The sequence below is a fragment of the Acinonyx jubatus genome, chromosome B2, assembly GCF_027475565.1.
Source record: "Acinonyx jubatus isolate Ajub_Pintada_27869175 chromosome B2, VMU_Ajub_asm_v1.0, whole genome shotgun sequence".
Lineage (NCBI taxonomy): Eukaryota > Metazoa > Chordata > Mammalia > Carnivora > Felidae > Acinonyx > Acinonyx jubatus.
In genome coordinates this window covers 21,897,600-21,913,115 of record NC_069385.1, presented here as the reverse complement: position 1 = coordinate 21,913,115, position 15,516 = coordinate 21,897,600, and the positions used below count along the sequence as shown (strand labels likewise).

The 15,516-nt window shown below is 38.9% G+C and overlaps 1 long non-coding RNA gene across 1 annotated transcript in view; it reads left to right on the top strand.

The window, feature by feature from the left end:
* The window catches only part of LOC128315489 (uncharacterized), a 39,937-nt gene extending 26,555 nt beyond the window's left edge, over positions 1-13,382 (top strand). Inside the window, exon 3 of the long non-coding RNA XR_008298293.1 lies at positions 9,067-13,382. This is a non-coding gene — a long non-coding RNA (uncharacterized LOC128315489). The remainder of the gene's footprint in view (positions 1-9,066) is intronic.
* Positions 13,383-15,516: the final 2,134 nt, after the last annotated feature.

Below are 15,516 nucleotides of genomic sequence, written 5' to 3'. Positions count from 1 at the left end.
GGCTTAAACAACAGAAATTTATTGTCTCACAGCTCTGGAGGCCAGAAGTCTGAGATCAAAGTATCAATAGGGAGGCGCCTGGGTGGCTCAGTCAGTTGAGCATCTGACTCTTGACTTCAGCTCAGGTCTTGATCTCAGGGTTGCAGGATGGAGCAATGCGTTGGACTTCATGCTGGGCATGGAGCCTGCTTGAGATTCTCTCTCTCTCTCTCTCTCTCTCTCTCTCTCTCTCTCTCTCTCTCCCCCCCTCCCCCCCCCCCCCCCCCCCACTGCTTGTGCTTACTCTCTAAAAAAAAAAAAAAAAAAAAAAAGGTGTCATTAGGACCATAGTCTCTCTGATGTTGTTGCCTGGGAAATATTTGCTCTGGGTCTTTCTTCTAGCTTATGGTAGTTGCTTGGTTTATGGGAGCATAACTCCAACGAATCTGCATGTGGTGTTCTTGCCATGTGTGAATCTCTGTGCCCAAATTTCCGCCTTTTATAAGAACACCAGTCATATTGGATTAAGGGCCCATCCTACTGACCTTGATTTCACTTAACTGATTACGTGTGCAATAATCCCAGTTTCAAATAAGGTCACATTTTGAGGTAGTGGGGCTTAAGTTTTCACCATATGAACTTTGAGAAGGTACAATTCAACCCACAACACAATTCTACTACATAGCATCTATCACAAGGCTGACTGCTAAGCCAGAGGGCCTGATGTATATGTTCTAGGTGGCCTTTCCTAAAACCAACATTACATAGAGTCAAATGATAAATTTAGACAAGTTTTATTGTGCTAACATGGAGCCTTCAATCTTTGAAAGATTCTATCAGTCTGATATCAATGCTAGTTAGCTTTTCACATAAGCAAAAGGAGTCATCTACTTAGCAACAAAAACTTGGTCTACTTGAAGCTACTCTAACCTATGATTCCTTCTGCCTCTCGTTAAAGGGGGACTCAATTTCTGTGTATAACATTACAATACCTACAAGTTATCTTTGATGGTGCTTAAAATACTTAAATCTTATTTCGAAATGGGTGTAGCTTAGTAAGATTCACTAAGTTTCAGCATTAAAAGGAAATGAAATATTAATATCAAGAAATATTCCCATCAAGGAAGAAGTGGGGCTGGTAATTTAGGACTCCCTAAATGGGAAATGGCCTGAACACAGTATGTCATAATGCAAAATAGGTTAGAACGTTGGAAAGTCAAAAATTTAAATGTAAATTCCAGCCAACCACAGAGCACAGGGCATGTAAATGTTAAAAATATTCAACAGGGCACGTATGGCCTACAGAATTCCTGAGAACGGGATTCTCTCATCTGACTCAGCTTTGCCTAGCCCAGGGCATTGCACAGAGCCACTTTAAATATATTACGTTGAATGAAGTTTTGTTTGTTTGTTTGTTTTAAAGCATCTTCTCTTTCTTAATAGAGATAGGAAGCATTCACAGTTATATTTAAGAAGTTAACTAAAGATGGGCAGTGTTTTACTATATGCCAGCAACTGTTTTAGGTACAATCAGGGAATGAGGTAGACTCTGTTATCTCCATCTTAAAGATAAGGGAACAGAGAGATTAAATAGCTCACACAACTAGGAACTGGTAGCCATGGGAATTCACACGTAGGCTGTTTACATTTAAAGCCCACATTCTGAACCATTGTTCAATAATAGGTCAGTTAACACCACTGGTGAGCAGCCAGAGAGAGCTTTTTTTTTTTTTCCCTAAAGAATTCTTCAACTGAGATGTTTACTATCAGCTAATCAGCATGTTACTCCTGTTGAATTTAACAAATTCAGTGTAGTGACTACGCATTCCATTTCTGACAGTTCTCTAGACCTAAGTTCAAACCCTGGCTTTGGCAGATCTTGGCTGTGTAACTCTGTGTTACAAACTTTTCCAAGACTCTATTTCATCGTCTGTAAAATAAGGAGGATTATTCCTACCTCATAGAATTGTGGTTATATATTTAAAGCATTAGACACAGTGCTTGATACACAATAAAAACTCAGTACATGATATCTAAAAAGCATACCTATGTGTAAGTAGTATTTCATTGTGTGGATATACACAACTTGATTATTCACTGTTGATATTCACTGTTGATACATATTTGGATCATTACTAGTTTTTAAATATTACAAAGAAAGGGGCGGCTGGGTGGCTCAGTCGGTTGAGCGTCCGACTTCAGCTCGGGTCATGGTCTCGCAGTTAGTGAGTTCGAGCCCCGCGTCAGGCTCTGTGCTAACAAAGAGTTCAGAGCCTGGAGCCTGCTTCAGATTCTGTCTCTCTCTCTCTCTCTCTCTCCCCTTCCCCTGCTCATGCTCTGCCTCTCTCTGTCTCTCAAAAATAAATAAATGTTGATAAATAAATAAGTAAATATTACAAAGAAAGCTACTATGAACATTCTTATATAAGTCTTTGTATAAACTTATGCTTTAATTTCCTTTGGGTAGATTCCTAGAGTGGAACAAGAGCATGTTTTAGTTTTTAAGCAATTGCCAAAGGTAGGGCGCCTGGGTGGCTCAGATGGTTGGACATCTGACTTCAACTCAGGTCATGATCTCACTGCTCATGGGTTCGAATCCCGCATCTGGCTCTGTGGTGACAGCTCGGAGCCTGGAGCCTGCTTCGGATTCTGTGTCTCCCTCTCTCTCTGCTCCTCTCCTGCTCACGCTCTCTTTCTCTCAAAGATAAATAAACATTAAAAATTAAAAGAAAAAAGAAAAAAAGGAACTGCCAAAGGAGTTTAAGAAATTTTCCAAAGGCGTTGTACCATTCGATATTCCCACTAGCCATGTATGAGAATTCCAGTCCCTCTATATTCTTCGCAGTGATGGATACGGTCAGTTTTATTCATGTATTTATAGAATTTGTTTCATTGTGGTTAAAACATAATAATAAAATGTACCATCTTAACTATTTTCAAGTGTACAGTTCAGTAGTGTTAAGTATATTTGCGTTGTTTTGAAATATTATACATAATATTGTTGTGAAACATCTTCATAACCTTTTCATTTTGCAGTACTGAAACATTATGCCCATTAAACAGCTTCCCACAACCCCCATCCCCTCAGCCCCTGCCAACCAGCATTCTACTTTCTGTCTCTATGGATCTGACTCCTTTACATACCTCATAAGTGAAATAATACAGTATTTGTCCTTTTATGACTGGATAATTTCACTTAGCATGATGTCTTCAAGATTCATCCATGTTATAACATGTGACACGATTTTCTTCCTTTTGAAGGTGGCATAGCATTCCACTGTATGTTTTGACCACATTTTGTTTATCCATTCATCTGTCAATGGACATTTGTGTTTCTTCCACCTTCTGGCTATTGTGAATAGTGCCGTTATGAACATGGATGTACAAACATCTCTGAGACCATGCTTTCATTTTCTTGAGATATATATCCAGAAGTGGGATTGCTAAATCATATGGTAGTTCTATTTAAATTAAAATAGTATGAGTAATTAAATTAGTAATTAATTTAAGGTAATTAATTAAATGAGTAATTAAAATAGTAATTCAAATGGTATGAAGAACAGCCATACTATTTTCCAAGATGGTTGTACCATTTAAAAATCCCAACAATGCACGACTTTTTCACATTCACGTCAACACTTGTTGCTTTTCTCTCTCTCTCTCTCTCTCTTTCTTTCTTTCTTTCTTTCTTTCTTTCTTTCTTTCTTTCTTTCTCTTTCTCTCTCTTCTTTTGTAGCCATCATAATGAGTATATGGTGATATCTCATTGTAGTTTAGATTTGCATTTCTCTGATGATCAGTGATATTTAGCATTTTTTCATATGTTTGTTGGTCATATGTTGAACTATTCAAGAATAAATTCTACTTGGTCATGGTGTATAATCCTTTTAATGTGCTGTTGAATTCAGTTTGCTAGTATTTTGTTGAAGATTTTTGCATCAGTATTCATCAGGGATATTGATCTGGAGTTTTCTTGTAGTGTCTTTATCTGGCTTTGGTATCAGCATAATAATACTGGCCTCAAAGAATGAATTTGGATGTATTCCCTCTTCAACGTTTTGCAAGAGTTTGAGGAAGATTGGAGTTAGTTCTTGTTTAATTTTTTTTAAACGTTTATTTATTTTTGAGAGACAGAGTGTGAGTGGGGGAGGAACAGATAGAGAGAGGGAGAAACAGAATCTGAAGCAGGCTCCAGGCTCTGAGCTGTCAGCACCAGAGCCCAAAACAGGGCTTGAACCCATGAACCATGAGAGCATGACCCAAGCCAAAGTCAGTCGCCCAATTGGCTGAGCCATCCAGGCACCCTTACTTAATTCTTCTTTCTTTCTTTATTATTATTATTTTTTAAAATATTTATTTATTTTTGAGAGAGAGAGAGAGAGAGACAATGCAAGGAGAGGAGACACAGAATCCAAAACAGGCTCAAGGCTCTGAACAGTCAGCACAGAGCCTGACACGGGGCTCGAACTCGTGAACCACGAGATCATGACCTGAGCTGAAGTCAGATGCTTAACCAACTGAGCCACCCAGGCACCCCATTACTTAATTTTTCTTTAAATGCTTGGTAGAATTTTCCAGTGACACCATGTGGTCTTAAGCTGTTCTTTGTTAGGAGGTATATATATTTTAATCCTTGTACTTAGAAACTGTAAAGAGTATACATGATTTGGAAATGAGACTCCAAACAATGACCAAAGAAAAATAATAAAGTCCATGCCTTCTCTTTTGTCTGGTTACCCAAAAATGTTACCTGCTATGATGATCATTGTCTGTCAGTTGCAATTATTTTTATCTGTGCATCACCTGAAACTACTTTCTCTTCCACATCAGTTCAAGACCCCTTTTCACCCACTGGTATGCCAAGTCTCTGCGGCCTGGCCATAACACTGATATTCTGTGCCATGTTGTCTTTTGACTGACGTCCACAATTGGTATACCTCACTTTCCCCTGGTCACCACATCTCATTTGCTACTAGAGAAAATACTGTTGCTGGATTTTTTCCTTTCTACCTGTCTCATGACAGAGTCCTGACCCACTTTTCCAAGTAACTGCATGCAATTTAGAGATCTTCTGAGAACCAAACTGCTAGCTATTTGAGACCTGTGTCTTACAAACTGATGAGCACCTGTAATTCAGGTCTTTGAAACATGGCTTCTATATTTTCTTACAATCTAATCTTTAGTCTTTTCCTGATGCTCTAGTCCAGACACCTGTGAGCCAGGCCAGTCTTTTGAGAGGTTTTTGTTTACTGATTCAGTCTTCTTAGTAGTTATGCTCTGTTCAGACTTTATTTTTCTACATGATTCAGTCCCCGTGGGTTGTCTGCTTCTAGGAATTTTTCCATTTCTTCTAAGTCTTCCAATTTTTTGGCATATAATTGTTTCTAGTAGTCTCTTATAATCCTTTTAATTTCTGTAGCATTAGTTGAAATGGCCCCTGTTTCATTTCTGATTTTAGTTATTTGAGTTTTCTTAACTAACGTTTTCTCAATTTTGTTGATCTTTTCAAAAAAGCAACTCTTAGCTTTGTTGATTTTTTCTATTCTCAATTTCATTAATCTCTGTTCAAATCTTTGTTATATCCTTAAGATGATAAATTTTATGTTATGTGTTTTATCACAATTAAATATTTTTAAATTAAAATAAAAAGAAAGAAAGGTGGGGTGCCTGGCTGGCTCACTCAGTAGAACATGCTGATCGAGAACTCTCGATCTCAGGGTTGTGAGTTCAAGCCCCACACAGAGCTTACTTAAAGAGAAAAGAAAAGAAAAAAGAAAAGAAGAGAAGAGAAGAGAAAAGACAAGAAAAGAAAGCAGATCACTCTGTTTGGGGGAAGACACATGAGGGAGGGATTAGGAAAGGCCATGAGGAAACTTTTGAGGCTAATGGATTTATTTGATTGTGGTGATGGTTTCACAGATATAAATATATCCAATTCTGATCCGGATCTGCTATTACAGTTCTGAGTCCATTTCTCTCAGTTTTCTTCAGAACAGGCAGCACCTCCAAGGATTGAAGTTCAACAGAGATAAGCTCTCAGCCATTTCTCAATTAGACTTTCATGATGGGATCTTCAGATAGATATTCATTGCATCAAGGAGGTTGTATCAATGAGATATTATTGTTCTCTTCATTTTTTAAAGCATATAGCATTTACAACATTACTGCAGACACTTCATATGTTTAACTTAGAAGATTTATTTTTCAAGAGCTTTATTTATCAACAACAAAACAATGATTGTACACTACCTCAAATGGCTTTATGATGCTAATTGTGTTATAGAATTTATACAGTTTAAACCACAGATGTGACTACCTTTACTCTATTGCCTTAAATGAAAATCTAAAACTCCTCTTTGTTAAAACAAGCTGAACCTAAATCACTAATATGTACTATATAATAGACAAAATACGTTTTAAGATAGCCAGACCTAGGTGCAATTTGGCATTTTTTCCCTTTAATTCTTGGTGATTACCAATGTAATCACACCAGGTTCAGTGTAATCACAAGATTTGTCCTTGGGTTGGTTTTCAAAACTAGAAATTCACCCTTGTTCCTCTAATTAATTCCGTTATATACTCCGCCACCTTGGATATACACAGCAACTTCAACTCCACATAGTGGCTTCATCTGCAATTTAAATCTTACCAGTTCCAATCACCCCTGTTGAAGGCTGTGGCTTCTATGTAATTCATTCAGCATTTTGTTCAAAAGATATTTATCGAACGTCAAACTATATGCCGGGGCTGTGTACCAGGGACACACTAGCAAATAAGAAAAACGCAGTCACTCTCAGGGAATTTATAGTCTAATTGGAAGACAGATATTGAACAAGCAATTATAAGATTGATGAGTGTTACAATAAAGGAAGTACAGGATGTTTGCTATGAGAACATTTCTTTTTCCTCTGGGTTCCAGGAGGAAAACTACCAGGTTAAAAAACGATTGTTTTCCTTCCAACTCCCTGCTCCTGCCGTCTAAAGGAGAGATTCCATGTAGGGAATATCTGTATCAAGAACTACAACTACGTCCCCATAACGATTTTTTTTTCTTCCTTTTTAGGGAAGTAGAAGCATCCTTCTTAGCAATTGGCCTATTTCCAGCTTAGCTGCTGACTGGGTAGGACTAGGTATTTATAACACTTCTCTTGGTTTTCTCTTGGCGGCTATCGTTGTTCCCATTTTATAGGCTATCCCTGCCCGGGAGGTACTTAGAAACAACCCTGAAAAAGAGACGGCATTCCTATGTTTTTAAACAATGGATAAGACAGTTGCTAGACAATATCTACAAACTGGTTTCATGAGAGCCTTGAAGAGATTTTTTTTTCCTTTTGTCTTAGATTTCTTGAAATATCTGGGAGCTCTCAGAGACAAGCCTCTGCTGACTTTAAGGCTATATTTACAAGTCAATAGTGTTTTCACTATGAAAACCATTTGGTGGATCTACAAGTACAGTTAAGCTTTGTTGGAGAGTGAGTAAAGGAGAAGCTTGGGTCTTCTGAAGGATCAGTGGGTTCAGCCTCAACCCCAGTGTCAATAGCAGCCAAAACAACAGAAAAAGAGGGTCACATCTGGGTAAGAATACAAAAGAGAGATAAGATGCTTTCAAAAGGCTAACCTAGGATTATTTTTCAAACCAGGGCTAAGCCAATGGAAGATAAACTTCATGTTTACATGCAGAATCCTGTAGTATTTAGGCTAGGCCAGAACGTAAGCCCGTTGAAGGGAGCCACCTTTCCTAGCTCACAGAGGCCAGGGGAGTTTCCACACCTGCCACTCAACTCTTGCCCCCGCCCTCAGCTTTCTTTTTTTTTTTTTTAATTTTTTTTCAACGTTTTTTTATTTATTTTTGGGACAGAGAGAGACAGAGCATGAACGGGGGAGGGTCAGAGAGAGGGAGACACAGAATCTGAAACAGGCTCCAGGCTCTGAGCTGTCAGCACAGAGCCCGACGCGGGGCTCGAACTCACGGACCGCGAGATCGTGACCTGGCTGAAGTCGGACGCTTAACCGACTGCGCCACCCAGGCGCCCCATGCCCTAAGCTCTCTAACAGCCCTGGTGTGAGACTAGTTCAGCATTTCTGCTGAGTCTCTAATTCTTGTGGCTGGCGAGGATGGCAGATCGTCCTGGTAATAGACCTGGGGTAACCAGGCCGCACATCTGTGGGAATGGTGGCAGCACCTTGTAGGAGGAAGAGCCCTGAGCCTTGGGAAAAGCATGCGCTCTCTCCGGGTCTCTCTTTTTTTTTTTTCCTCCTCATTTTAAAATGGGCTCCGTTAGAAGGCTGCACGGCTGCGCATGTGGGATACTTGTTAAAAGTGGGCGTTTCCGGCCCACCTCTGCAGACTCTGATTAGGGGTCTGACTTGGAGGGAGGTGGGGAGGAGGGGTGCGGTGAGGGGTGGGAGTGTGGGTTGTGACCGGTTTTCTAAAAGCTCTGCTGGCGATTCTGAGGGTGACTAGTCCAGTTCTGCTCTAAAATTCTCAGGGACGATTTCCGGAAACCACGAAGTTAATATTCCACGAGTAACACACTAGCATTGTACCATATAAAGTCTCACAGTCCGCTGAAAAGGATAGTATTTGTTGTTTTTTCCTCTCGAGACTAATCTGCTCGATGCCAGGGTTATAAATAGTAATAATAAAAAATATATGTATAAAATTTACCACATGCCAGCCATTGTCCTAAACATTTCGTATGTCTCCATAAAATTTTCTCAACAACGCTGTGAGATAGACTATTACTATTACCCACATTTTGCAGATGAAGAAACCAAGGCACAGAAAAGTCGAGTAACTCACGTGTGGCAACACGGATAGCAAAGTGTACTGACCGAATTTAGGCTGGCTCAGGGGAACTTTCTGTGTGGAGAAACCTAAGTAGTGTCCGTCTTACATTGGGAGGCAGTGGGGTTCTGTGGAAAAAGCCCATCAAACACTTAGCCAAATTCTGGTGTAGCTACATACTAGCTGTGTGATCTTGAGTGACCTTATTTAGCCTTGCTAAGTGTCTTAGTTAGCTCAGACTGCTGTAACAAAATGCCATACACTGGGTGGCTTCAACAACAAACATTTATTTTTCACAGATCTGGAGACTGGGAAATCCAAGATCAAGTTGCCAGCAAGTTCGGTTCCTGGTGAGGCTTCTTCCTTGTTTTCAGAAAGACATCATCTTGCTGTACCTTCACAAGGCAGACAGAGGGGGCGGGGCTCCGGTCTCCCTCTCTTCTTACAAAGGCCCTAATCCCATCATGGGGGCTTCATCCTCATGGCTTCTTCTAAATCTAATTAACATTCAGAGGTTCCACTTTCAACTACCATCACATAGGGAGTTAGGGCTTCAATGTGTGAAATTTGGGTAGGACATAAACATTCAGTCCATAGCACCAAGCTTCAATTTCTTTATCTGCAACATATATACCGCACCTATTTTTTTAAATTTTTATTTATTTATTTTGAGAGAGAGCATGTGAGCAGGGGAGGGTCAGAGAGAGAGAGAGAGAGAGAGAGAGAATCCAAAGCAGGCTCTACACGGTCAGCACACAGCCAGATGCAGGGCTTGAACTTATGAACCTGAGGCAAAACCAAGAGTCAGATGCTAAACTGATTGAGCCATCCAGGCGCCCCTGTATCACACCTATTTGTAAAGTTTAACAATGAAATGAGATTTTTATAAGGCCTTAGCTCAGTCTCATAATGAAAACAAAGTAAAATATTAAAAATTTACTATGTATTAGGTACTGTTGAAGAAAATCCAAAGAAGAATTACGATTTATGGAATACCATGTTTTCTGAACTATGCTAAATGCATTAATGCATTTTATTCACTGAATCCTTCATAATGCCCTAAGAGTATTATTATTAGGTATTACTATCACTATTTTATAAAGGGGGAAGCTGAGAGGTTAACTATTTTCCTAAAGTCACAACTGATGACCAGCAGAACCAGGAATGAAAACACATCGTGTGCTCTGAGTGCTAGGATATATTGCCTCTTCTGTTTACACGGGAATCTATGAAATTCATTATTTAAAACTGTCATGAAATAAATATAAATGAATATTTTTACCTGAGAGTTCTGAGGTTACAGGAAATGTTTACTATGAGCCTCATAAAGAGAGAATTCAATTCTTTCATCTTAATGATAACTTTATTTGCTGCCTAAAAATTAGAATACACAGGGAGGGGGGAATTGGCAAGATATTAGTCAAAGGGCATGTAGTTTCAGTTACACAAGATGACTGTATCCTAGAGATTCACTGCACAGCATAGCACATATAATTAACAATACTGTCTTGTATACTGAAAAATTGGTTAAGAGAGTAGATCTTATATTAAATTTTCTTTAAAAAAAAGAGGGAGGGAGGGAACTTTCAGAGGTGATGGTTGTAGCTTTGTATTGTTTATGGTGACAGTTTCATGGGTGTATACTTCAAACTCACCAAGATGTATACATCAAATATGTATAGCTGTTTTGGTATGTTAAGCACACCTCAAAAAAAAAAAAAAATCAAGATACATGATCTTCTAATGGGACAAAATGGTCGAAACAGAACACAGTAGCCCTGGTGTCTGTTTTACCCCTCTCCTCCCACCCTCCACTCTTGACATCTATTACCCAAGGCCAACTTCAAGGGGAGAAATATAGCTCTGAAATCATTTAGCCTGAGGGCAACGTTCTTTTCTAGCTCTAGAATTCTTTAGTGTGTGTGCTGTCACCCAGCCTCAAGTTTTCTGTTTCTGACTCATCAAAGGGGTGTAGAAACATTTATACTCTCTCCTTTGGAAGAATTCTTCTATGACCTTTTCCACCTCCAGCCCAGCCTGCAGGCTGAACATGTTGGTTAAAGACAGAAAAACTTAATTTTTATAGAAACCAATAAACAAAGTGGGATTGAGTTTCCTTTAAAAAGAAAAAATCAGGGGTGTGTGTATTGGGGGTGTAATGCCTGGATGGCTCAGTTGGTTAAGTGGTTAAACATCCCAGCGTGGGTCATGATCTCACGGTCCAGTCAGTAGGTTCGAGCCCCTCATCGGGCTCTGTGCTGACAGATCAGATCCTGGAGCCTGCTTCAGATTCTGTCTCCCTCTTTCTCTGCCCCCTCCCACTTGCACTCTGTCTCTCTCTGTCTCTCAAAAATATATGTTAAAAAAAAAACTTTAAAAAATCAGTATTAGTTTTAATATTAAAAAAATGTGTTGGTTATGAAATTCTTGGAAAAAATATATAGTAGTATTGAAATTTTTTGAGAAACTGCCGTGTAATCACAAAACCACACAACTGGTATTAGAAACAAAGGCCCTGACAGAAAAGCCTCTTTTCCAACATAACTGAAAAATGAATATAACCACTGAATCTCTGTTTGGCAGGATCCAAACACTTGGCTACTCAAGGTAACCACTGGAGAGGCTGGAGGTCAAGTCCAGGGAAATGCCAGAGTAACCACACTATTCATCCAGCCAACTTAAGACAGTTAATCAATCACAAAGACAGAAAAATTAACAATGAAATTTTTTCTAGAATTTAAAGAAGTTGATGCTAGGAATCTTGGCCCTGTTGATGCAGTGGCTCCTCGAGTTAATATGGAACAAACCATACCATTAGCTGAAGAAAGATAAACAAAATATATAGGGTTCTGGCACAGCTGGATTGGGCCACTTTGGGGAATAGCTCTCAGAGAAGGTTCTAGTAGTAATGGCCTGGTAAAAAATAAAACACTTTGTGATAATTAAACAAGGATGATTATTCAGAAGAATTGTGGCACAACACCAAGCAAAGCCAACATTTATTCATATGTTTTTGTGTTTTAATCTTGCTGACCTTGTCTTTCCAACCTATAATTTTAATTTGATCCAGTTTTCATCATCTGCTTAGTTTCAATTTTACTTAATTATTATATAAATAATCTTAAGTCCCATAGAGAAATTGGTAGGTCGCTAAATAATTAAATACGTATTAAGACAGTAACAGGAAGAAATTCTCTTTTTTCTCTCTGCTCTCTTTTTTTAAGCAAAGATCGGTTGAGAATCTGGTGATCTCAGGCCTAAAGTATTTGGCTTTCCCCTTTGTTCGGGACTCCTGGTGAGCAGGGGTGGCCTGGTGATCTATGATTAAGATGACAGTCCCTCCTCCCTCCTCCTTTGCTCCATGCTTTGCATATATAAATTGAGCCTTTGGGGTTTACAAGGTGCTAGCAGTCTTAAAGACTATTAATATTATTGCCTTTTTGGTTAACAGATTTGTAATTATTGTAACTAACCTGAGCCAAAAGATGAACTAGCAATTTTTGCAAATTCAAACAAAACCTACTAGTATTATTTTGAAAAACAAAAAACAAACAAATGAAATAACTCCACTTCCATGATTAATTTCAAAGGACAACCATCAAAACAGTAGTCTTTCCCCAAAAGCAGGAAAATTTTAAAAATATGTATTTTAAAGGATTTTGCAGCTGTAAAACAGACACTTAAATTTTAAACTCCCCCCACTTAAAATTTGAAGTTAACAAACTGTTCAGAAAGTTTGCAAAGCTAATTAATTAATGAGACCTGTTTCCCCAAGCCATCCCTGACATGTTGTGGTTGAGGAAAGAAAAAGCTCCTTTTCCCACCCCTCCCCCACCCTGAAGAGCTAGAAACTGGAGGCTTGGTAAGGGGCCACCTAAGAGAGGGGCTTATCCTTTCCCTGAGAGCCTGGGTACAGTGAGTCCCACTAGGACAGGTTGAGTACAAGCCTGGCTGGAATTCTCAGAAAACAGGCAAGGCCAGGGTCGAGCAGAAGCACAGTCCTGCAAATCCACAGCTGCTATCAGTTTCCCAAACTGTTTTTAGAATCCTCAGGGGCTGGGAGTGGAATGGGTTATGCTCACTTAGGATGGTTTGGTTTGCAAATCTGGGAAGAGAGCCAGACAGACCGTTTTCTCCCATAATTCTGGAGATGATGTGTGCTCTTCAGAGAGATATAAAGTCACAGACTCATAGAACTGGACCTTTGGAGATCATCTAGTGAATCCATCTGCTAATGTTACACACCAGGCAGTGGAGACAGAAAAAGTTAATAACTTGCCCAAGCTCATTACATAGTTGGCCTCTGATAGAGCTAGCACTTGAACCCAGTGTTTTCTTCCAACTCATTCACATTTGATAAACTGAGTAGATAGTACATTACATTTTTCAGATATAATTTGAAGATATATAAAACACGAACTTTGGTGGGTATATATATACATATATACACTTTTAATTTTAGTAAAATACCCATAACATGAAATTTACATCTTAACCATTTTTAAGTGTGCAGTTGAGTGGTATTAAGTACATTCACATTTTTAAAAAATTTTTTAATGTTTTATTTTTAAGACAGAGCATGAGTGGGGTAGGGGCAGAGAGAGAGAGAGAGGGGGAGACACAGAATCTGAAGCAGGCTCCAGGCTCTGAACTGTCAGCACAGAGCCTGAGGCGGGGCTCAAACTCATGAACTGTGAGATCATGACCTGAGCCGAAGTCGGACACTCAACCGACTGAGCCACCCAGGCACCCCAAGTACATTCACATTTTTACAATGCCCTGTATCAAAATGGAAATGGAAGAAGTCAGCCAAAAAAATTTTCCCCTTATCAACCAATTATTGAATGGACATATACTATGGCGACCAACACTATGTCAGGATTAGACAGACTCTGGATGCTCAAGGAGCTTTTAATTTGTTCAGGCAACAGGATACATAAATAAGAGGCTATAACTAACCATACAAAAGCAGTATATGATATGTTTTAAATGAGTGTACTGACAGCAAAATGTTTAGAATCCAAAGGACACAATGATAATGGGATGAGTGCTAAGGCAGATCTTCCAAGAGAAGTCGGACTTGAGCCACATTAATAAAAAGGAAGAAGCCATGAGAGGACATTCCAGAAGAAAGAACAGAGTGACCAAAGGCATGGGAGTGCTCTGCAAAAGACTTCTTGACAAAAAGTGGATAAAGAAGTCTGAGAATAAATAGCAAGACTAGTTTGCTACTACATTCAAGAGGCCAATTTTATCCTGCAGGCTAACGTGAGCTGTTGAAGACTCTTGGAACAGTCTGATTACCATGCTAATGAGTTGATGTGATGGAAAAGTGTAGGATGGATTGAAAGAAGAAGAGTTGGATGAGCGAGCCCAATTGGAAGGACGTGACAAAAGTTCAGGTACAGAGAAGGGGTGATAGGTTTGGGAATGGGTAACACAGCTTGTATGAAACAAGGAAGACTCAGTAGAATTTATTAATCCCTTAGATATTGAGAGTGGGAGGAGGAGCAAGAATCCTAGGTTCAACAACAACAACAAAAGAAAAAAAAAAAAAGAAAAAGAAAAGAAAAAGAACACTAGGTTCAAGCTAGGATCAAGCTACAGTGACCAGAATTGTGCCAATTGAATGGATTGAGTAGAGAGGGAGAAGATACTGAAGGGATGTTCCAGTGTAGATATGCTGAAATGGAAATGATAGAAAGACATGCAAGTAGAAAAGAGAAAATACTCAGAGAAATGTATAAAGCTGCACAACTGGGAGGTGATTATTGGAAAGATTTTTTAGGGGTGCCTGGGTGGTTCAGTTGGTTAAGTGTCCATTGAGCGTCTAACTTTGGCTGAGGTCATGATCTGGTGGTTCACAAGTTCAAGGCTCGTGTTAGGCTCTGTGCTGACAGCTCAGAGCCTGGAGCCTGTTTCAGATTCTGTGTCTCCCTCTCTCTCTGCCCCTCCCCTGTTCACACTCTGTCTCTCTCTTTCTCAAAAATAAATAAAATTAAAAAATTTTTAAGTAAAAATATAAAATTTAAAAAATTTTAAAAAAGAAAAGATTCTTTAAAGCAATTCTCTTAGTTCTCACTTGCATCTTTGGTAACAAAGTGCTATTATTTTGACCTAGAAAGTTTGATCACCTTCAAAGAGAGCTTTGTTACTTAATGTAAAGCAGTATTAAATTTGTTGGATATACTGGCAAATTAAGTGACTTTATAAAAAATAAAACTTCATTTGCTCTGCTCCCAATACCTTTAATGCAAAAACATTTCACACAATGTTTTCTCTTGATTTTTCTCAACTATTTCATAGCAATAACATCATGTTGAAATGCTTCAACCCAGCAGCTTAATGTAAACCAGTATTAAAGTTTCTCTTGTAATATATTCTGCATCCTGTACTTAGATCTGGATCTCTGGTTCTAACCATAAACCACTGCTCTTTGTATGATTTTGAATGACCTTATGAATTCTGTGAGCTTGTTACTTTTATTAAAGTTAAATGTGCACAAAATTTAAAGAATTGGCTAGTTTTACAAAGTTTGCAAAGACAAATTGTTTCCAACCTTTTTTCTCCATATCCCCTTTTCAAGAAGCATCTACCTTGATCTTTTAAAGACACTTCTCTTGGTGGACACTTAGGTCAATGGATAGGGAAAATGTGGTGTGTATATGCTGAGATATTACACTGTAACAAAAAAGAATGAGATCATGCCATTTGAGACAACATGGATGGACCTAGAGGGTATTGTGCTA